Here is a 22996-nt window from a genome sequence, read left to right as displayed (position 1 = left end):
GCCTGGTGGGAGTCTGATAATTCAGCATTTTTTTCTGAAATGAAATTAGGGAATGCATTCAATATTTTAGGATCTCTGATGCACTCTTGTCAAGAATCTCCACTGAAACCAGCGCTTCATTCCAGATGTGGCTGACAGAATAAAACCTTATGCAAAGTGCAAGGCTGACACCTGGAGGGACTGGAGAGGCAGACAGGGAGCCTGCAGCAGCCACACATCCTGCAACACAGCTGGGTGGGGAAAGCTCAGAGGGTGTGGCAGATCCCAGGATTTGAAAATGTGCTTTCCTAGTGAAGGGATGTTTTCAATATGCTTCTGTCTCCCCTTTTCCAACAATAAAGAAAAATACAGATTTCTATTTCAGATTTTTCATGCCTATTTTTAGGAGTAGAGAAGAAACACAGGAGCTGTGACTGTATCACTTAATTATTCACTCCTTCCACGCTCAGAAATATTTGGATCAAAACTTATCTTGGTCAATAAGCTGCTACAAATAATGCAAGGTTATTTTTTCAGTTGGTTGGTCTAATATATTTGAATTGCTGCATGTCAGACTTCCCACTGCTTTGCCATTTGTTTAACTCTGTGTTGAGTTCTGAAACACAAACTTGCAGAGCAATTCCTGCTGTCAAAGCTGCAGCTGGAATATTTGGCATTAGGTAGAGTTTGTTCTTTTCACGTGTGGTTCTGCCAACACCCACAGTAAAGCTCTTCCTGAAGCTGATCCTAATTAAGGAAAGCAAGGCAGCTTGTGGGACAAAGTCTTCATGCTTTTTGAAGTTTGCTTTCCAGCTTGGCAGTCACTCTTTCATAACACTTGTTCAAATCTTTTCAGCAATCTCTCATCGCTGCCAGGAATTGTCTCAGTATTAGTGAATGCTTCTTTTGCTTGATCTAGTTTTAGAATATGTTAATAACTCAGTTATTTACTGTTTTGGCATTATCATAAATTTAGTAGCTCACAGACCCAAAGATTAGATGTCCATTACATATCCTTAATTCCCTTTGTCATTTCCAGTGTGGTTCCAATCATAAAATTTGCTTACCAGTGAGTAGCTGATTATGGAAATAGAGAAAATAAACCAACAAAAAACAACTACTACAGTTATTTTCAGAACTCTTTTATTCAGTTCTATTATTCCACCTGCAGTATAGCTCCCCGAGTCCCACATGTCTTCTCTGGTGTACCTCGATACTGACTGCCTGCATTTCTTTCCCTTTTAGCCTTCTGACTCCCAAAATATCACTGATGATCAGTTCATCCCAATGAGCATACTAAACCACTACAAACATTCTCCACTCAGACTAGCCTAAAGGGTGAGCCATGAAAACACTTGTTCCATTCTGGGGAGCAGAAAAGGGGGGCACTGAAAGCTTCAGGAACAGCACAGGACATGGGGTGTTGCTGGGGATGCTGCTTTTCAGCAGAGACTTTGAGGTCTAATGTCATCTCTGTGGCATACTGTTTCTTCAGCACTTCTCATTAACTGTGCCGCGACTACCAAGGCAGTAACATCTTTCTCCCCTCTCCACCCAGAAATATTGCCAATGTTGGATTGTCAGTTATGCTGCATTACGCTGGATGACTTGTGGTTACTCAGTGATGTGGACAAATTCAAGATCAAGGGTGAACCCTGGCCACTAAACTTGTTTCACTTGTGACTCATTCCAGACTTAAAACCTGGCTCTTGCTGACATTTTCTTAACCCAATTGGTCATCCTTCTAACCCCCATTATCCAACCCAGGCAGATTATTTACTTTTAAAAGATGTCTAGATAACTTCCATGCAAATTTTAAGTAGAGCCCGGTGCCACAGCTAGATTCTAGAGGGAGTTGCAGTCATGAGACATGTGGTGGTCAAATAACTTCCATCCTAGATGCTTCCAAACTCAGTGACATTCTCTCTGCTTAGATATTGTCTGGACTCTCATTCTTGCAAAGCAGCTGGGCACCAGTATGGGGAAGTGTCCAAATTCATACCTTCAGACCTGTGTGTATTCCCAAAGAGATCAGCAAAGGTAAATTTAAGCACATATTTAAAGTTAAGGACATTCTCTTTCTTTGGAGTTGGAACCTCTGACTACCCCTTCCTAAGTGACTCCCTCTGAATCCTTGCATTTTTTCCAAAAATAAAGCATTGAAATTAAGAATAACTTGCTGCCTTCTAAAGAATTCATCATTTCCAGCTCGAAAGAGAGAAATCCAGGAAGCATCAATCTGCTTTGACAGTGGAGTAAAGAGCTGCAAAAGGAGTAACCTGTCAAGGTAGTGTGACTTAATTTCTCAGAGAAAGATCCCTTTTTTTATAAATGAAATGAAAATGTCAGCAAAGTGAAATAGCAGGAAATGTCATACTTGATTGTCTCTCAGTAGGATAGAAATTAGATAAAAAGAAGGCAGGGTAAACGACAGGGTTTTACATTTAACGAGGGAAGTAACAACATAAACTGAGAATAATAACATCCACTGAAAATCTATGCACAGCAACCCGAGTATTTCAAAGGGGTGTGTTCCCCCAGAAACGTTCATTTAATGTTCACATTTTTCCTTGAACAAAAGGCGGGTTCTGTGCTGGGAGTGCAGAATTCGTGGAGATACTGTGATCGGACATACGGGGGCAGCCTTACCTGCAGATCATCACAGTTTTGCAACACCGTGGCCGGGCCACTGCAGCCAGTGTGCTTTGGCCTCACAGGTTCCCATGGCAAGCACTGGAGCTTTGCCTCTTTCTAAACAAGGGACCCATGCAGGCTTTCCAGATTCCCTTATTTGAAGGGTGTCCCTTTAAATAAACACAGAGATCTCAGTCCAAATGGGAACTGAAGCCCAGGCTACCCTTGGTTATGAAACCTCCCTTTCAGAGCTCGCAGGCTTGGGGGCTGCTGCTAAACTCTGAGGTTAATAATCAGTTTTAATATTCACTTAGGGGGCTGTAAAAAAAGAATGAAAATTTCCTAATTTGAAAATGGACTTGATTGGCAGCTTTATTATCTCTATAAGGTGCGTGGCATTCCACACAATCAAGTCATTTTTTAAAATAATCTCACTGCTTAAGTCGTACATGCTGCTAATTGCATTTTAATAAGTCTCTTTAAAATCTTTCCATATTTTTTAATATCCTAATATTAGATAAGTGATTGCTGGGGACACTGGAGGGCACTGAGGTTTATAGAAAGAGGAACACCATAATGAAGCTTTATTGGGATGGCATCACCAAACAATTGCTGTGATAGCAACACTCCCAAGCTTGGAGAAATGCCAGCCATTCCCTCCCTAGAACTGACTCAGGCACAAGCCTCCCTAGCTCAGGACTGACACAGAAAATGGATGCTTTCTGGATCGTAAAATGGCCTCTTTCCGTCTTGGAAACGACTGAGGAACTGTCCACTTTGGATTTGGAAAGGATTTGGGAACTGTTTTTTCTCCATTGAACAATGACTTTGAAACACATTTTTGTTTTGCTTGGTTCTGGCTTGAAAATAAAAGTTTGTTTGACTTTTTTTTTTTTTAATTTTGTCATGGTTAGACAGAAGGAAGATTTCTTTCCCAGCCTTGTAGAGTAGCAGACAATGGGAAAAGTTTCCATGGAATTCGAAACTAAGGCTGCAAGTAGAAGAGATGAGTCCATTTCAAAGATGAAACCCAGTTGGGAGAGCATTTGGGAAAAATGTAGTGTGTTGTGGGGTTATTGGGTGTCTATATCGCCTGTATAGGACAGGGAGCATTATCCAAGAACACCAGTCCAAACTTAATCACTCTAAAATTAAAAAACAAACAAATAAAATAGACAAGTAAAGATGCCAAACAACAGGGGGGCTGAGGTGACGAACTACAGATTCAAGTACCCTGAACAACAGAAAATTTCTAACTCGTATCCAACTAGGATCCCATGTGTGCATCCACAGGGTGAGCTATTGCAGCAGTAACAACCCAGTGGTGCAGACATGTACTCCACGACATTCCATGTGCAGAGACCAACATTTTCTATTGGAAGGCTGTCTTTATATGGAAAGTGCTGTCTTCTCTCTGTATATAAAGCTATGTTTCTGGAAAGTATGACTTGGGCAACTAATGCCACTTTCAGAGTAATTTAACACCATTGTCCATGAGGGAGAAATATAATCTCAAATTAATGTGTAACTGGCTTTTAGGGAACTTCACTGGGATAAAGGAACTTTTTTTTGCCAAAACAGAATGGCAGTGCCAAACTTTACATTATATTGCATTTTGCCCTCTGCAATTTGTGTATTGGGACCTGAGATCAAAAAGTTATTTTGAGTACAATAATGACTTTAATGTATTGCCTGCTTTTATATGATTTTTTTCCTCCCGACTCTTGTCTTCTGAAATCATACTATAATAAATCACAATGTCAGTTTCAGTTTTAAAAATAATCAAGCTTCTAGCAATTCATTATTAGTAAAGGAAACCAGAAAATAAAAGTGATATCTTCTTGAAAATTCAAAACCTAGGAAAGAAGTACAGAGAATCTATAACTGATTTTTTTTTTTCCTTTCAAGTCTCATAATATTAGGTAAAGTTGTTTTTGGAACCCCAAAATTACTTTTAATACTTGAAATGGACAATGCTGATATATATCTTGCATTAGGTTGTTTGAAAGTGAGCCATTTTCCGACTAACTGAAGCTCTGCCTATCCATGTGTTTCTTCTGTACATCAGCAGAGGATCCTTGGACTCAGTCCATTGTATCTTTAGGTCTGATCCTACTCCCACTGAAACCCAAGGGAGTTCTGTCCCTGACTGGCAATTAAAAATGGGTCAAGCTCAATTTTACCACATAGTACAAATAAGAACAGTTTGTTAATACTAAATTTCTTATTACTAGTTGTTGCATCCTGGGTTTAGTAACGCGAAGCCGCGCTAGTTGTGCATCTTTCTGTTTTTAAGGTGCATGAGATGCCACTGTTAAGAACTGTCAATGTATCTGACATAAGCCATGAAACAGAAAAGAGTTGTCATGTCTTCCTCTCTTCTTCTTTTTTTTTTTTTTTTTTTTTTTCCCTTCTGAGGATAAGAGCAGAAGGTCTTGTTTTGCTCTGACAGGCTGGAAGGCACATGTTCAGCGAACTCCTGCACAGGAAGTAAATGTCCAGGTCATATTTATCCCTTTTCATGTGGTTCTTTTAATCCCCCAGACTGGGTTTCAGAAGAGTTTTACAGTTTCAGTTTTACAAAGCAAGCCTTCCTTTAATGTTGGCATTTTAAAGAAAAAGCTTCAGTCAAAACATGTGTGTTTTACATCTGCCAGATGTGATGTTCAGGGGAACAGGCCACAATGTGGCAGCCAGCTCTCCTGCAAAAGCTGGACATCAAATGGGACCTACTAGTCCGCAGCTGAGGGATCAGCCTCCTGAATCTCTCACCCAGTGCAGGAAAAAAAAAATTAGAAAAAGTCCCCAGGAAAGTTACAGAACATGATCATAGCCAGCATTGCTATGACTTGCATGCCATTTTCCTGTATGGCCATATGACAGAGCACAGCCCTACTGTGCACAGACCTGACAGTGCACAGTCTGACAGTGCACAGACCTGTACACCCAAAAATGCGTTCTTGCCTAAAAATGGTCAAATTAAAACAAAGCAAGAACTTTTAAGGGCAGCAGAAGTGCATTAACATGTCCAGCACTGCACCAGCAGTCAGTGGCTACTCCAAAAATAAAACCTGACTCTTCACAACTTCCACTGAACATCACTGTCCCTGTAACCTGCTTTTTCCAGGGCCTAATTATTGCCATTTTAATTAAAAAACAATGAAACACAATCAGACTCTAAACTTTCTCTAGGACCTTTCTCACAGCCATACCAGGTGGGGCAGGTCCCCTTTTCAGCTGTTCCCTCTAAGTTATGGTCAACTGTGATTTTTTTGTACCTCTGAAAGCCCTTCCTGAGAGTGTTCTGTGGGTACGGCTGGAGTTTACACTGGAGAGATGGTTTTTAGCAGCCGGTGCTGTGGCTGGTGGGTCAGCAGGGCCCATGTCCATGGGAGACAGGCCAGTTTAGGGGCCCCTGTGGCAGCCACCATTTCCTGCCATTTATTGCCATTTTTCCTAGTCCATCAGGCAGTGCCTCAGAAGGAGCAGGCATCAGTCTCCTGCCATGGCATCCTTTCCTCACGATCTATGCGGCACTGTCTGGCTGTGTCATCTACATGGAGCTGTGCTGGTTCTTCAGTAAGCTGAGTACTGGTCAACCTCTCCGTGGACACCATGTTGTGACCGTTGGAGCCCCCTGACCAGCTTCTCAGGGGCTGTTGCTGCTCTGGGCTGGGGCAGTTGAGACTAGGCTGGGGCTGTTAAGGCTCATGTGCGACAGTTGAGGCTGACCTGAGGTGGTTGAGGTTGGGCTGGGGTGGTTTAGGCTTACCTGAGGGGGTTAGGGATGAGCTGGGGCAGTTGAGAAAGTTGAGAAAAGGCTTAGGCAGAAAAGGATGCTGTGAGGCAGAACTGAGGAGTCTGAGCCCTTAAAATTTATCCTGCCAGTGCATGTGGCCTCCTGACCCCTCAGCAGGTACCTCACCCCCCTGCCACCTCCTCACAGTTACCTGGGCAGTAGATCCCCAAGGTAGCACCTTCTGGAGACAATCCATGGACAGCTCTCTAGGGTGAGTAGTAACTTCTTCCAGAAAAGCCGCTAAAAAGTGCTACACTACATCTGATGCCACCAAGAACCTGTCTCTGTGGCACAGGCAGCCATCCTGGGAGTCCTGGGAAAGCAGCTCTGTGCCTCTGTTCCTGTACCAGTAACGGGTGAGTATTTACTCTTTCAAAATTAAGCACTTTTCCTTGGTCAGTAAGCTGCAGGGCTGGTTTTTGAATTCTCTGGAATAACAGCTATGGTCTCTTGAATTGAGACCATTCATTTTTTCCTTTAAGTTTTGTGTTAATCCAAGGTCACGGGCCTCCAGACCTGGGTTCTCCATTGATCTCCTTGAATGATATAACTAGGTTTTCCACAGAGTTGCCTCCTTTCCTCACTGTAGCTAGGTATAGATTTTGTCTTTACTGTGAGCTACATGGTATGGTCGGATGGCCTGCAGTAAATTTGGCAGGGGGTTAATTTATTATCTTGGAGTCTGGGTGACTGGATGGAGTAGGACTGGAATATGTTGTTTCTCTGGAGTGAATCTGAAGCAAGTATAGTTTATAAGCTGTCCTGTACAGAATATCTCTTCCTAATATCCTGGATGAGAGCCTATAAAACTGGTTTATTCCTTCATGGGGAGCTGGGTTGAACAGGATCATGTTTGGGCATTGGGATTACCTGGATGTTGCACTGGGCTGGAACAACTTTTCTTGGGAGCAAGAGGAATGCCATAAAGACAAGGAAACATGGTTAAGTTATATGTGGATTAGTCTAAGCTTTTTGGACTGACCAAAGTAAGGCTGAAGTGTCTTTTAGTGGGTTTAGCAGGTATTATATTTGGCAACTCCAGATTTTGCTCTCAGAGTTGGCTAGATTTGCATTAGCATCTTACAAGTTTTTACTCAACTAGTGTGCTCCCATTTGTCTTTGGCTGGTGAATATCTTGATAGATAGCACAAATAAATATAAACATGCATAGTTGTGTTTTTTCTTTTGAAGTGTGTGAGTATCGAGAGCTTGATTGTTATTTATCCTTGGCTGTTCCTCTTATCTCCACTCAAGATTTTTACATCTTGATATTGTTGCTGTCATGCTCTGCCTTGCATTTTTAAGGCCCTCTGACTGAAGTCAAACTTAAGCTGATACAAGCAGCAGCAGTTTGTGAAGCTATTTTTTAGGAAGTATCAATTACCAGCAGTTTTCTCCGATTTCACTTGTATATATGGCTCTATACTACCCCTAGAAATTAGTCCTGAAAATAAGAAACAGCAAATTTAGATGTTTTTCTACCATCATTCTCTTAAAGCTAGAACATTTATTATGGATGACTGGATTAACATTAAATTCTTGGTTGAAAACCACTCTAGCAGGTAAAAGAAACAAACCCCAAAATGTTGTGTTAGGAATAGAGTAATGCACAACAGTGACTCCCTTTCCAGACCGCTTGCCCCTCATCCAGCAGGAAGATAGCCATAGTGTGATTGGCCAGTGTAGGAGGAAGGGAAGGTGGCTTTCTCTCATGCCTTCAGATCACAAAATCCATACAACTAGGATGAAAGTCAAATGGCTGTGGCAGAAGTTTAAGAAATAAAGGATTAGTCCTGACTTTACCACATATTCTCTGTGTGACTGGGTCCATTCCATTTCATTTGCCATTTGCCTTGCTTTCCTCTGCAACAATCCTATGATACAGAGAGGTAATAGAAAAAAAAATCCATCAGTGGCTGTGAGGCACTCAGCTGCTGTGGTCAGATAAGTACTACAGTAAAGGAAACTCCTCTAAGTATCTATTAAAGACAGCACTTCACAGGGCTCTTGCCCCTTCTATCCAAGGTGCATGAAGCATTCCATCAATGCTACTCATACTCCTTCAATACCCCTGAGAAGCAACGCATTAGAAATCCCATTTTACAGATGGGCGAACTGACTTTTCCCCAAGTCCCAGAGTGGTTCAGTGACAGAGCTGGGAATTGAACCATTAGACATTTCCCTCTTCATGACAGCTCTGTACAATCCCAGGACTCATTTATTTTCCCTATTAAAAAAGAAGTAAACAAGTATTTTCTTTTTGAGACCCACTGAGAATGGGGGATTGGGGGGAAAATGGAAGTAAAATTAAAAATAAAATTACATAATTCCCTACTGGCCCCGAGTTGTCCAGTCTCCTTTACATTCACACTTCTCTTTGTTATGTTTCCTTGAAGTTGAACCTCCCTGGAGAAGGAAACCTCAGAGTTTCTGGTGCTGGGGAAGAAATGCTTCAAGAAAAAGAAAAATAATCGCAGCTGCAATGTTAAAAATAAGAAGCTAATCAAAGGCAGCCCATGTGGGCGCCACTTTCATCTCTCATCTTCAAAGAGGTGCAAACAAACATTGTCGGCGTGCCAAGCAGCAGCCTCAGCGCCTGATGATCCCATTACTCCTCCAGCGTCCACCCTCCCTTTCCATGCTGCTGAGCCTGTAGGCATGGGACTTCAGGATCACTGCCAAGGTGGGAACCTCTAGTCATGAGAGGGGAAACCACATATGGAATTTCTCTGTGGATCCAAATCATTTCGTAACAAACATACTTGTGCCCTATAGATCATTCCTTGTACTGCTGCCTTTCTAGTAACAATAATAGCATCTCTTATTCCGTAAGATGCTGAAAAGCCTCAAGATCAGAGGTTTTGTTCTGGTGCTTTGAGGTATTTTGTTTTCCAAAGATCTGGGTTTTTTTAAAAATAATATTCAGGCTCTGATGGAATCCAGATGTACTTAGTGCAGCAGAAGAGTGTGGGTTAGTAAAGTGATGGCACTTAGTGGAATTGGATGTGCTGGGTCTCCTCCCAGTGCTTATGAGAACTTGCCTTGAAGTCCATACACCTGATGGGTTTGTACCTCAGTTTACCTGACTCTACTTGCCTCAACACAAGCCTGGCTGTTCCTGCACACCCTAAGGCAGTTCATATGATAAATTAACTAACTTTGAACAAACCAGTTTAAGTATCAAACCCAAGGTACAGTGTGATGCTGTGTCTGAATTAATGCAACTTAATGTGTTACGGGGTAATCTGAAGTGTGGTAACACCGGAGCATTGCTCCAGAATGGGGCTTGCAAAGAAAACGCAGATCACTATGCGCTGTACGGGGCAGCATTGGATAATGTAGCTCAGATTAAGAGGAAGAAGGGTAAATTAGGTGATAAATAAGGTGAGGAAAAGGACTGACCTCTTTCCCTCAGTATTGAGATTTTCAGTGGATGAGAGAAAAAAAAGAGAATTTGTTCTGGGTACGTTGCCCTGCCTTGTTCAGAGCATGAGTGAAACATCACTCATGGGTACTGCCCTCCTACAGAGAGGATCCTATGGAATAAGGATGCAAGAGACCCATTAAACTCCTTGGCTCTGCCACTACTCTTGTGCACATTCTTAGGCTGCTTCACCAGCTGCAAAACACTGATGGTTTAGATAAATGGCTTTCAAAGCCATAGATTAAAAGAGCTAGATGCTATTTCTTGGAACTAAATTGTGTCTTGAAGTTGCCAGAACCTTGGCAGAGCAGATGCCTTTACCACCTTATACCTGTCTGGGGCTTTCCTGTTCTGTTAACATGAGTGGCATTCCAGTAGCTGCAAGAGCAGTTCACTGGGGCGGTCATCCACCCACAGAAGCTCTGTGGGGCCTGCCCTGTGTTTCACAATGAGACTGGGAGATGGAGGGGAGGGAGCAGATTTGTAATTGGAAAATTACAATTCTAACTAGGAAAGCCTGTCCTAGCCAGGAAAGGATTCAATTAGGAGGCTGGAGGAATATGGATGATACAGGGAGGGTACCAGGACATCTGGGGCTGCCATTACTGGCAAGAATAAAGGTGCTTTGCATAAGAGCAGGACACAGTCACAGGGGAAGAGCAATCTGCTCCCAAGTAGCACTGATCCCCCCTCCCCTCTACAGTGCACAACAAGATACAGATTAGACCATTACACCCAGGGGAAGCCACAGAGTCGCACTCTTTTTCATGGACAGTAGCAGGAAATCGGTGGATTGGAACCAAATGGGGAGCCTTACTCAAACCAGATGTGACCCCGGGGAGATCAGAAATGTTGAGATGTTTTTGCTTTGACATATCCGCCAGTGCTGAAGGTGGGGGTAGGCTGAGGGTGGCAGCAGCCAATTAGATGCTGCTGGATTATATCATGCTGGTCATAGGCTGGCTGGGTTTTAACATAGAAAGTTAGAGGAGACCATTCTGCTGCTATGTAGTCAAAACCATGAGTGTATCCCAAATTTCAGTTGACTCATCACCTGCTTCAGCAGCAAGACTTTGGTCTGGGACCTTCACAGCCCTACTATTGAGTTAACCACATCTGTAGGCTACAGGCTGTTGTGATCAAGCACTGCTGACCAAAGGTACCCTCTTTTTCCATTCATCAGACTTCATAAAGTAACTTGAGTCTGTTTGGATAGGGAAATGAGAAAATTAAAACATCATCATACTATGGTGGCAGGTGCTGTGCTGTGAAATCCATTTTAAGTCCCAGCAGAGAACCCAGCACCAAAACCACCACTCTCTGCAACTGGATCTTACCTTGGCCCTTCTGTTTCTAATTCTGTCCCCTTGCTTAATGGTAATTAATTTTCAAACCTCAGGAGACAGCAGTGAGTGTAGCATTGAACTGGGTGCACATTTTGCTTAAAGACCTAGCTTTAGATTCCTATGATTAGATGAGGTTACTTTTCTTACTTGCATGAGTTAAAGGCAAATTCTGACATCAAAAGTCTCCAAAAAGTCTTAAATTCTATCACTGTAATGGCTCTGAAGTCAGGTCAGTAGAAAGTAATCCAATGTATTCATTTATTTTCAGTTCTCATGATCATAAAAGCCTGATGCGTGAGTTTTTTGCTTATTTGATTCTGGTAATAACGAAATGAAATGAAATGACGGGAAATCAGTTGCTCTCCTGGCGCTCTCACTCTGTCTCTTCCTTCATCCTCTTTGTCTAAATAAGGAGTACAAAATTAACATCAGTTAGCATTAAATTCTTCCAGAGGCCTTGAGGACTGTGATCAGTGTGTCCTTTATTTTGTGCCAGGCCACAGGACATTTGTACCAAGAGGGTAAAAATCCCCTGACCAGCCTCTTTGCTTCTCTGCTTCTGCCTTAGAGGGAACAATTAGTGAATTACCCTGGGTGAGAAAGAGACTGCATTAGATCAGCGTGAAGTCATGGAGACCTTCTTGGTCCCATACCAGCACAAACTGTTGCTCCTTAGGGTGCTGCCTACCGTTATGCAAATACTTCTGTCATATTTTATCTGTTAATTATGAATATTTCTGTGGGTGAAGTTGTTACTGTTTTTAGGAAGCCTGCACCTAGTCGGTGTCCATTGAAATCCATCACTGCTTATCTGCTGAGTTTTGTAGTTTTTGGGACAGGAGGTTTCTGCTTAGCCTAGAAAACAATTCTGTCCTGTTATATCTGCCCCACCAGCTGGAGGAGCTGGCTAGCCAAGAGGACCTTATCAGTTAAGAGTAGGGAGAAGTCAAGTCCTTTCTTGCTCTGTGCTCTCTAAACATCAGGCAACGGAAGGATAAATGCTCCATTGTTTTGACTGAGTAGACCTTTGCACTCTCCTAACATAGGGATAAATATGAAATTTATGGGGAGGAGTTAGGCAGACTGGAGTTGGGTGATCTGGAAAGAAGCCTGTGTTTGCCTGCAGAATGTCTCTGGCATCAGAATGAACCTAGGCATCATCCAGGAGGAGTGAGATGCAGGGAATATGGACCTAATGATACAACAGAAGCACGTTGCAGGAGACCCTGTCAACACTCTCATGCTTTATAACTCTATCTGACCCCTCCCAGGGAGGGTGAGGTTCTGGTTTACATTAGCCCAGACAAGATGCAGTGTTGACAGGACTCAGCAAGGTTTGCACTGGAGTTTTGTTTGCTGGCTGCCCCATGCAGTAATGGAGCCATGCATGGTGAGTGTTGCCACCCGGGTCTCTTAAAAACAGTCTGAGGGTACAGCTTCTCAAATGATGGAGCAGAACCTCCTCCTTCCCCTTTCCCAATAAATTTAGTGACAGTAGCCCACAAAACCAAAATAGCTGTTGAAGAACAAGCTGGATTTCATTTTGCTTCTGATGGCGTTTGAATGGTGTTTATCATAGACGTTTCAGTCTCCACTGTGAAGGACAAATTGCCTAGTTTGTTGTCTGAGTCCCAAAAGGGATGAGTTTATAGGCATAAGAGTCACAGAAATTCCTATCTGCACCACAGAATACTGTCCTGGTCCATCAGTGAGACAGTGGGAACTACTGTAAAAACTGTTTCCTTGTGGAAAGGGAAGACGGTGATCTATGCAAATGTGTATTCCACATTCTTAGCTCACTCTGCAGAATCCTTGATAAGATTTACTCCTGAAAGTTATGTTACAAAGGCATGTTTCTCCAAGCAAAATTTATTAAACTACTTCTTAAGTGACAAATGAAAAAAAAAAATCTGAACACTGGGATGTCATTTTACCCTTTATGTTTCTAAGACCCTGGCAGAGTTCAAGCTACCCTGAAAGTACAGTATGTTTCCAAAATTAGAGTCTTTCAGACCTGAGGATAGTTGTGAGAAGACTAAACAATCTGCAAATCAGTACATTTTCCTGAAGAAAATGATAGCTGGCTTCTCTGTGAAGCCCTTTCTAGCCAGTTTGTGTGATCTTTGCTTGGATACTGAACAGAATTGACCAATTTTGATTTATGGCAACTTCCTCTGGCATATGCTCTGCTTTGTTTGCATCATTGCCATGGCAGCAAAGGAACTCTTTATTTGTCCAGCTACCTCGCCACATCCTGCCCTTACATTGGAGACCTGATTCAAAAAGGCAAAGAAAGCTGGTTAGCATTCAGGAAATTTGACATCAAATGTCATTTTTCCTATTCTGTCCTTGCACATTATCCTTTCAGACTGAGAAGGAAAAGCTGAGCATAACCTCTTTACATTTAGAAAGTTGCTTTTATCTGAGGGTCTTAAGGACTTCCTAAAGCTGTGGTGAAAGTTTCTGACTTTCTCTGGCCCATGTGGTCTGATGGATTTTATGTTTATGCACAGCTAGCCAGTGTTAAATGAGTGGCACAAACCCAACGCACTGAAGAAGGGCAAGAGAAGTCGGAACTGATTTTAAGATGGTAGATGGGGTCAGCTGAAAAGGCAGGAAGTGTTCATTCTCTGAAACAAGGAGGTTCTTCCTTTAATGTGGAGTTGAAGAAAGACAGAGAGAGGTGTGACACATGAAACACTGAGACCTAAATTCAAGACTAGGTCTGGAATTCCTATATGTGTGCTTGTATTCCTTGTATACAAGCACACAATGGCTAATATAGGATGAAAGTGAGACTCACCTATGTCCAAGAGATTAAAGTTTATTTGATACTTCATCGCTTATCTTCTCATCTCATCTCATCTCATCTCATCTCATCTCATCTCTCTGAAATAAGAGATTTATTCAGTGGCTCTTACTTAAATCCTTTGGGGTGTAATCCTTACATAACCCTTGTTTGGGTGTGCTGATTTTGCTTATATGATCAGGCCTTTTAATATGGTTCTTGATTGTTGGCATAATAGCCTTCAGGAACAAAATGAAGCAAGTCTTTCTCACCAGCTGGGGTCCAAATTCTCACATGATCCAGAAACTGTAGTTCAGTGTTGAAGAGATGCTTGGGTACTCCTTTCCATGAGTGGATTAGCTGGAGCAACAATGTCAGAGCAAAAGACTCTGTGATTCCCAGCAGTTATTGCCATCATGGATTTTAGCATGGAACAGGTTAACTCAGAAATTCTCCACTGTTTTTTAAGAGGCAGACACTGTGCTGGGATAATGGTGTCAAAAAGCAGGTTGGATTGGGGTGTTCCTTAAAGCAGGCAGACCTGGTATCCTTGGGGAAGAGTTGATGATGGGGTCAGTTAATTCACTTTTCATGTTAATTTTTCTATTTGGAGTTAAGGAACACGTCTGTTAAAATGTTTGCCCAATACTTTGGGGCCAACAGTTGTAATTACATTTATTCTAATACATATCCATACATTTGGTGACTCACTGATGCAAGTCTTCCAGAGGAGTTTGCAGCAGGGGTGGCAGAGGAAGAGACAATCTGGTCCATGGGTTTGAGCCCTGGTGTGAGATTTCTGCTCTTTTACATACCCTTGAAGCTGGGATGGTCTGAGTGGGAGTCTGGATTTTGCATTTGGTTTGCACTCTTGCTGCGACTCTTCAGCAAGACCTGACCGAAGTTCTTCACTGAGACAATGTAATTGGGACATAAGTGAATTCCAGTCAGTTCAGGAAACACATCCTTTCAGTTCCTGAAAACATGCTATTATTAATTAATGAGCGCAAATACTAAGGGGGCTGCACGCCTTTCGTTCCTTGGTCTCAGACTTATGTCTCTCCATTCGTCTCTTCTTGCTAAATTTTTCAGTGTTTTTAACATCAGACTGATGTTACGTATAATTACCAACTTTGCACCAAAATTATATTTGACACGGCTTGTGTGGGAAATTAGAGCATTTCAGAGACTACAAATTCACCTGGGAAGATGAGCCAGGCAAGACAAGGCAGCGCAGAGTGGAAGTAATTTGAATATTACATGTGCCCTCCTGAAAATGCCAAAATCATTTAAATTGCTAGAAAGGATATTTTCTCTAATTAGCTGTGTGTGCTGGAGGGTTCATAATAATGCACTGGATTGTGGAAGAATGGACTGGCAGAATAGAGGCTGCCTGTGCTCCATAGGGGGCAGAGAAGAACTGGCAGTAGGAAGAGTCTCCCCCTTTCTTCCCTGAAAAAATAAAGATATTTATCATCCCTGCAGCTGTTTACAATGATACCTCTCTTTTTAAATGTATAGAGAATGTTCCCAGTTACCTGGTCATACATGGTATTAGCTACTTAGGGAACCCCGGGAACAGTGCTAGCTGTGCAGCTGTGCTCCAAGTTCAGATCCTACGCTATTGCTGTTTCAGGCTATTCTAAGTGCCTTAAGCTCTGCTCCACCCTCAGGCATCACTGTGCTGCTCTCTGACACTTCTTCAGTTTCACAGGGTCCCACAAATAGAGACTCCATTCCCCTCACTTTGCTCTTTTCTCCCTGGGGCCCTGCTGGTAATGTTCTCACTTCCTTCCACAATTACAGTGATAGCCCCAGTTAGGCCAAGCCAAGTCTGTATTTTTTATTCCTTTTTAAATTATCCTGATGACTGTAGACATTCTGGGGAGATGTATTCAGGGAGAACGAGAAGCAGACACACTCTCACGGATCTTCTCTCTTCCTGACATTGATTGTTTAAGCACTAAACCATTCGCTGACTCTTGTGACTCTAAATGATGTGGGGCTTTTTTGAGGTTTTCCTCCCCACAGCTACAGAAACCGCACTGGAGCATGAGTTGCTCTAATGTGAGGGCTTCCACCTGTGACTGTGGAGTGAGGCTGCTGCTGGTTCCATCTCCTTTTCTGCCATCACTGTTCCTGTGGTTTCTGCTTAGTTACATATTCATTTTTATAATGCAATTATCATCTTGTGGGATGAAGGAGGGGAAGACACCCTAATTAGCTGCTTAAAGCACTTTAAAACTGCATGTGTCCATGTCTTTAAAGGAGACAGATCTGTAGAGTGGATGCTGTTGCACTGTGCTGCATGTTTCCAGTGATGAGCACTGCAGGTAACAAAATTGTACCCACATTGTCCAATCCATGGCAGCAATTTCCCATTTAACTGTCACAAGGTTTGGATCCTATTGCTTCCTTGCACCACAAGGTGTCATTTGCACCCTGGCAAAGGGGATGTAAATCATTAGCCTGTTGAGCAAGTGGGGAGTTTTGGCTTGGGAGCTTTTCAGAACTGCTTTATATGGAATGAACAATAACACGAATTTCAAGACAGGGTAGAAATGGGATTTAAACTTCCCCTCCCCCATATGCCTTCCAGGGATCCTGAAGTGCTGTAGTCTAGGCTCAGAGGTACAGAGACATTGTATTTCTAGTGAAATTGGAAGTAGGTGCCTGCATTTCCCTGTGAATCTGTCTCTTAACTGCATGGAAAGACTGCTTTGTAACAGCAAAGAGGAACTAAATATTGGCCAAGGATGCCAAAGCTAATACCTGCTTTTTGGGAAGCTGCCCTCATATCTTTAGTGTCCACAGAGTGGCTGGGCCCTATGGTTAAGGTTTCAGCATGGTCCTTGGCTTGCTTCTCTTAGAAAGATGAAGAGCTGAATTGATTTGAGAACATTACTCCGGGATAGTTAATTGATTCCTTCACTTGATTTCTGAGGATTGCAGGGAGGAGTGATGCTTGCAGTCTTCCAAAGTACACATGCCCCATTTTGTGAACATCACAAGCCAGTAGCCTTTTCCAGGTGAGAATGTTCTTGGAGGTTTAGTACCAGGGCTTGGTATTGATACAGTTCCATGTGTTTGGTGGTGATGGCTATCCTTCAGGAAGGATGAAAGGTGATGAGCCTGGACAGGAAGGGAGGTGGCTCTAGGAAAATTTGAAAACCAAGAAGCGTTGTTTTGTTCTCAATGTTAATCTTTTTGTGTAACTTGGGCAACTGTTTACTATTCTTACACAGGAGAGGAGGGAAGTAGATGAGTAATCAACTCCAATTAATGACTTTGCTCATAAAGTGGTAGTTACACCCTCTCTCAGACCCATTTTCAAACAACCTGTGGCCTTGATATTACTTTATGTAATCATCCATATCCCTTTAGTGCAACTTCATTTGCAGCTCAGGATTCAGGATTTTTCAGAGGGTTTCCAATTTTGGCTTGCTCTCTGGAAGGTATCATTGGCCATCCCACTGCAGGACAGTAGAGAGGCATATACGGCTCCACCTGAAGTAGCAAAGCTGCCATTAAGAACAGCAGGTGATGTCCTCCAGGGAGACTCCATAATGCTTTCCCTATATGATGTAGCATCACCTCTAGCTTACTTACTACAAGGAGGAGTCCCCTGAACAAAGAGCATGTGAGGATGGCAAGCATTTACTTCTGCCTCCTTGTTCTAGCTGAGCTGCCACTGCCACCCAAGAAAATTTGCCAAGTTTTCTTCTAGGACCTGTCCTCTCCATCTCCAGCATGATTCCACTAGGTGGTGCCAAGAACTCTCATGCAGTTGCAATGAGTCTGAGGCCTTTATTTGCTTTGTACCTCAATGAGAAGATGCCTCTAGCTTCACATGCAGGCTTTTCAGGAACTGTTTCCCCAAGCGGCCGTTTCCCATATTTGCCTCTAAATCAAGGAAGAGATTTATGAAGTGGAAAGATATCACAGAGACAAGCTGGCATGAGGGGAGGGAGGGGAAGATTGTCTTCTCTATTGTGGACAGAATTTTCACAGGCTGTACAATTCATAATTTGTTTTGTGGGATTTCCTTTATTTCCTGTATTTTTCTCTAAACAGTATAATTTGTAGTGAGAGGAAAGCAAATGCAAGGGTTACCCAAAATGATGCACAGTGAGCTCTTCTCTGAACAGCTCTCTATGCCCTTCAGGTCTGACCTGAAGCAGCTTCTCATAAAGCAGCCCTGTCCAGCAGCTAGTTCCATCAGTGTATCCTTGCTCTGATTTATCACTTACAGTTTTCTCCCAAACAGAGGATTCTAGGATGCACACAATTAATTTCATTTTAGGAACTAGTATCCCTTAAGACTACCTAAAATCAGCAAATTCCCTATACCTGTCCTTGAATGAAAGACAAACACTTCACTGAGTCTCACTAATGCTGATCATCTCCAGAGTTCTCATTTTAAGAGCAATATCCATATTTATTTTGGTGAAGCCATTAAGCATTGTAGCTAATCTCAGGTGCTGAGAAGTGAAGCAAGTGACATAGCTGGGGATGAAATCCAGCTTCAGATGTTAACTCCTCTCCACTTCTCAAGAGCAAATCCTCCAGAACTGTAGAACTTCTTAATTCATCAATTTCTGATGCATATCATCTCCTTAAGGGGTTTCTAAACATTGGTTGTCAATAATTCCTGGCTGCTGGAGCATACCCTTGTTTTCCAGATTATTTCAAATAAGAAAATAAAGCAAGTTTGATTTTTTTTTTTTTTTTAACACACCTGGTTTTGCTCTCTAGTGAATATGATTCACCTCACTTACTTCTGCAGAGTAAATGAAACAGGCTCTGGAAAATGTCTATATTGTGGTTTACTGTTACAGATAGTTAAAAAGTTAGATCACTGCATTTTTACTTTTCCTTTTTTTCTTCTTTTCCTAATATTTTTTCATTTCTGAACTTGATTGTCTTTATTTTCTGTCTCATTTCTTAGCCCCCTCCTCCCAGGCCTCTGCCAAATTGCCTGCCCTATCTTCTTTCCCTGTCCTCCAAATGACTACACAGGCCACAGCAGTCATATCTCCTTGACATCATCCCGTCAGCAGACTGTGGCTGTGCCATGTTAGTGTGCATATGTTGTGACAAAAGCAGTACAACCAGATAGGGAAACAGGGGGATCAAGTACCCCCTGAGGCCTTCAGAGAATCACAAGGAATGGGAAGCAAGAGCTGAGTTTTTTGACAGAAGAGGATCCAGCTGTTCTGGGGGGTGTTAGTTCCAGCTGTCAGCCAAAATACTTAAAGAAGATATTTTCTGTATTTAAAATCCTCTTCATCCCCCTTGCAGTGCTGCTTAATTGCAGCTCAACACACTTTCCACTGTTACATTGTGTTCTTTGCATTCCTGGGTTTAGGACTGCTCTCAAAAGCAGGTGTGGCTGTAGAAACTTCTTAGAGAAAAGGAGTCCCCTTTTCCTTCTGAGCAGGTAGCGTTGGAACCGGAATCTGAACAAGGCAGATGGGACCAGCTGTGCAGTTTGCATGGTGTAGGAGCCCAGGCAGGGGCAAGACTGATCCCTGTCCATGAAGCTGCAGGGACAGAAAGCAGGGCTGAAGTAGAGCGTAGCTAATGGGAGGTTTGGAATATGGGACAGTCTCTGCTGGAAGATGACTCTGAGATAAAACCATATGAGTAGAGACCCTCCTTACCCCCAGTAGTCGCATCAAACAAGAGCGATGGAACACACATTGCTTACTCCTGTGACAGTGGACAGGCAAGTATTATAAAGCTTGTTTATTTATATTATGGCCATGACAAAAGATGCTCGATTTAGGTTCAGGTCTGTTGTGCAGAGATCAAGAAAACAAACTCTAAAAAAGCAGAAGTGAACATAGTTAAAGCAAGCACTCTAAAAAAGTAATGATTGAAAAGGCCTGGCTGAAAAACATAAATTACTCTTATTTCTGCATCTTTCCTCACTCTCTGCTAAAACATGCACAAATGTACAAAACCCATTTTCTTTACTACTCATTCAGAAGCATGGAGTTTGTTTCCCTAAATATTATCTCATCTTTACAGTTGGAGTAAATTCCCACCCAACCTAAAAATTGACCCAGTGATTTCTTTGAAAGAGCTTCCACAGCCACCTTGTAATGAGAACAGTGGTAAACTGCTGAGGAGCCCTTTGTGGTACTCTGTTCCATCAGCTGCTCTAATACCTTTTTGATTATCTCAGTGGACACAGATATAAATGCTGCACCTTGGATCCCTCACTTGCAAGCTATCTCCCTTTTTTTTTTTTTTGCACTTTCTTTTTAAAATAAAAATGACTGCTGATGTTTATGCCCCTGTAATACATTATGTATTATTTTGTTTTAAGCGCTGCCTTTTGCATCCTGACAGTAACAATAAAATGTGAGTATGGGATTCCTAATACAGACAGACTAATGTTTCCACTGCTAGCCTTCCCTATCTCTTCTTTTTTCTTTCTGCTCTCTAAGCACTTTTCTAAAGGCTCCTTTTATATTCCTAATAAAATTAGAGCAAAATACATCGATTTACTGGAAAAGAGGATTTGGATTTTTTTCCTTGGTGATAGCATTTTCTCTGCCACCCACCTCTTAAAAATGCTGGTGAATATTCCATGTAAAAGATATCCAGTTTCTTCTTTTTAGGGGTTGGGCTTTTTGTTTGTTTTGTTTTGGGGATTGTTAGTGTTTGTTTCAGGTTGTTTATTCAGTTGGTTTTGGTTGGTTGGTTGGTTTTTTGTTGTTGTTGTTCTTTTTTTATCAGTTCCCTGATAATTTCCCCCCCTTGGTTCTGAGAACACTCTGCTTGTTGCCCCTGCTATGGACCATTTTGTCTATGCTGATCTTCTGAAGTAATTACCTTTCATTAATGCATTTTAGTCATATCTCCAAATACCCGTAAATGGCTGGTCTGCTCATAGTGGGAACTGATCTGGATGGGACCTTTTTACTCCTTTTCCATCTATAGATTGTGCAATCCATATCCTGATTTCTGACTTCCATTTTAATGTAATGGATCCCCCCCGTTGCCCTGCTCCTTATTTGCCTCTAAAACCAACTTCAGCCAGCTGTCAGATTATCAGAACCAACCTGGTGGTGGTGTTACACTGATCTAGGCAACCTTACCTGAGAAATTAGTCCTGTTGTGTTTGTACTGCTGAATCTCACAGCGGTAAGTTGTGCATTGGGCTCTTTATCTCCTACTGAGATTCGTGTTGATCCCATTGTTTTGCACTCTAACAGCAGCGTGCTTGCAGTTACAATAAGGGGAAAGAACAATCAAAGCCCATTGAGTTTGTTCATACTCCACACCACTGGAGAGCTTTCAGAACCCATCACTGTGCTTTGGGGATTTAAGATTTCTGAGATATTCACTTAGTTATGGAGTAGGATAAAATCTGTCATGCTCATTTAATGAGAGAGGAGGAGAGGAAAGAGACACAGTCACACACAAAAAAAAAGCAATTTTCCTTGTAACAGTTGTGTTAAAATATTGATACAGATGCATAGTGGAAAAACTTAATGAGTTGTTAGTGTTAGAAATAATGCCAGCATTAGACATCTCTTGTGTGCAGAGTTTCCAAGATGGTGTTTAGCATTTCTGAGAAAGAAATCTCATGAGAAATGTGGAATTGCTCTACCTGGATCAAACCATGACACTTTAGTCTCGTGTCTTCTCCCAAGGCATCTAAGCTGTCCTGTCTATTACCACAAGAGGAGCTGATAGAGGCCATGGTGTGGTGAAGACCTGTCTATTTTTACCAAAAGCTTAGAGTTAGGTTGGGTATTGAATGTTCTCAAGTGCCCTGTATACTGCATCTCTTACCAAGGGTATACTTTGAGTTCAGAACTAAGAGCTTGTGATTAAGGCAGTTTGTTGGCAATCTTGATTCCAAACTGTTGCAAAGTTTATATACTTTGGGCACATCACTTTTTCTGTGCATTATGCTTACAAAATTCTTCCACCCCCCCACCTCGCCTTTTTCTCCATGTAGCATCCTTTGACTCTGCAGGGTTGTAAACATGATAGAAAACATTTCCATATGTTTTTACTGTTTTCAGTGCTGTGATTCCCTGATTTTGATCAAGGCTTTATCTTCTGACACCCAGATGCTCTTGCTGGTTTGGTTCATTGTCAAATTGGGATGTCTCAAGGCTTTTAGATGGTGAGTTTTCATCAGGATGGGTGTTCCCTGGAATCCTACAGCTTCACTTTGGGTTTAACAAAGAGAAGTGGATACAATGTGGATGCTTGCAGTAACAGGAACTTCAGAGTGACCCGCAAAATCTTTTCCAATGCTGTCCCCTAGTCTTGGCATCTTTCATTGGTTCTCATGCCTGGAAAAGTCACTTAATTAATACTTTCTGCAGAGCATAAACCAAGGCAAATAGGATATCCTGGGCTTTGTTAATGCAGACCTCTATCCATCAGAGACTCAGCTGAGACCAGTAAATCTGAGCATTCCCTTTAAGATGAAAATGAGAAAGGAATTAATTTTAATGAGTGATGTTTTTGCTGCTGCTTGCCCTGTCGTGTATGGCCTCTGTGTAGGCAGTGTGATCTGCCATGATGTCAGTGCTCTATGATCAAACCTCTTCCAAGAGGGGATATGTTACATGTGTTTCTGTGTCGAGTCCAGTCCCTGAAGAATGTTGCCAATCCATTAAGAGCCTGGCAGGCTGTACTGGGAAATGCTAGCATGAGCACAGAAGAGAGAAGCAAGCCTGAGAATAAGGTGGAAGGAAAGAATCATCTCAGCAGCAATTCTGTATCTAAAAAGGACTTCTAGGGATATATTGTCTTTAGCTTGTACTTTGCAGAATGCTGTTCACTTTGCTGAATGGCTTACCAAGACTTCCTAGCAGAAGAGGTTTCCCTTACGACTGCAGACCGTTCCTGCTGTACAGTTTGCTTGGCATCCCTGACTCTTGCTTGCCAATACCTGATATTATAGAGACCTGAGAAAACTATAAGTATGTTGGGCTGTGCTCTTCAACAATCTGCTTCAAATGAAATGCTTGAGCCCTGTTAAGTACTAACCC

At 42.2% G+C, this 22996-nt stretch overlaps 1 protein-coding gene and 1 long non-coding RNA gene across 19 annotated transcripts in view; one reads left to right on the top strand and one right to left on the bottom strand.

Annotated features, from left to right (window-relative positions):
* Nucleotides 1-739: 739 nt before the first annotated feature.
* On the bottom strand, nt 740-6238 carry LOC137461806 (uncharacterized). The gene is made up of 3 exons (XR_010993490.1): nt 5892-6238; nt 2629-2783; nt 740-848 (listed from the first exon to the last, which is right to left on the bottom strand). It is a non-coding gene; the product is annotated as an uncharacterized lncRNA (long non-coding RNA).
* A 50-nt stretch (nt 6239-6288) lies between these two features.
* CASZ1 (castor zinc finger 1) overlaps nt 6289-22996 on the top strand; it is a 273107-nt gene continuing 256399 nt past the window's right edge. For 16 of the 18 annotated variants that reach the window (XM_068171699.1, XM_068171689.1, XM_068171695.1 and 13 more), the window contains exons 1-2: nt 6289-6353; nt 6440-6623. The gene's annotated coding sequence lies outside the window, so the exon portion shown is untranslated. Of the gene's footprint in view, nt 6354-6439; nt 6624-8808; nt 9096-22015; nt 22120-22996 lie in introns of all 18 variants that reach the window. The other 2 variants (XM_068171681.1, XM_068171679.1) reach the window with 2 other exon arrangements.

Source organism: Anomalospiza imberbis, chromosome 23 (genome assembly GCF_031753505.1).
Source record: "Anomalospiza imberbis isolate Cuckoo-Finch-1a 21T00152 chromosome 23, ASM3175350v1, whole genome shotgun sequence".
Lineage (NCBI taxonomy): Eukaryota > Metazoa > Chordata > Aves > Passeriformes > Viduidae > Anomalospiza > Anomalospiza imberbis.
The sequence above is the reverse complement of the archived record's forward strand: the minus strand, read 5'-3'. Positions and strand labels throughout refer to the sequence as shown.